The following is an 800-nucleotide window of genomic DNA, read 5'->3' on the forward strand; positions in this document are numbered from 1 at the left end:
AAAGGCACATCTTACATGGTGGCAGGCAAGAGAATGAGAGCCAAGTGAAAGGGGTGAATGAGAGCCATGCAAAAGGGGAAGCAGACAGGAGAGAATGAGAGCCCTTATAAAATCATCAGATCTTGTGAGATTTATTCACTATCATAAGAACAGTCTGGGGGAAACTGCTCCCATGATTCAATTATCTCCCACTGGGTCTTTTCCACAACATGTGGGAATTATGGGAGCTACAATTCAAGATGAGATTTGGGTGGAGACATAGCCAAACCATATCACCCACAAAAAAGACATAGTATCTATCTTCAAATCACATCTCAAAGCTACCACTTTCTTCTCCTCTGCATCTCACCCTAATCCAGGACACCATCATTTCCACTTATTGAATAGAAACTGTGTTTTGCAGCTGGGCACAGTGGCTCACACCTGTAATCCCACCACTTTGGGAGGCCAAGGCGGGTAGATCACTTCAGGTCAGGAATTCAAGACTAGCGTGGCCAACATGTTGAAGCCCCATCTCTACTAAAAATACAAAAAATTAGCTGGGCATGGTGGTGTGTGTCTGTAATCCCAGCTACTCGAGAGGCTGAGGCAGGAGAATCACTTGAGAATCACTCCCGGGAGGCGGAGGTTGCAGCGAGCTGAGATCACGCCACCGCATTCCAGCCTGAACAACAGACAACAGAGTGAGACTTAGTCTCAAAAAAAAAAAAAAGAAAGAAAGAAAGAAAGAAACTGTGCGTTGTTTCCATGTTCCTATTCTAATCAGTTCTCTGTGGAGAAGTCAGAGGGATCTTTTAAAA

This window comes from Mandrillus leucophaeus, unplaced genomic scaffold (assembly GCF_000951045.1).
Source record: "Mandrillus leucophaeus isolate KB7577 unplaced genomic scaffold, Mleu.le_1.0 Scaffold1358, whole genome shotgun sequence".
In the NCBI taxonomy this organism is placed as follows: Eukaryota; Metazoa; Chordata; class Mammalia; order Primates; family Cercopithecidae; genus Mandrillus; species Mandrillus leucophaeus.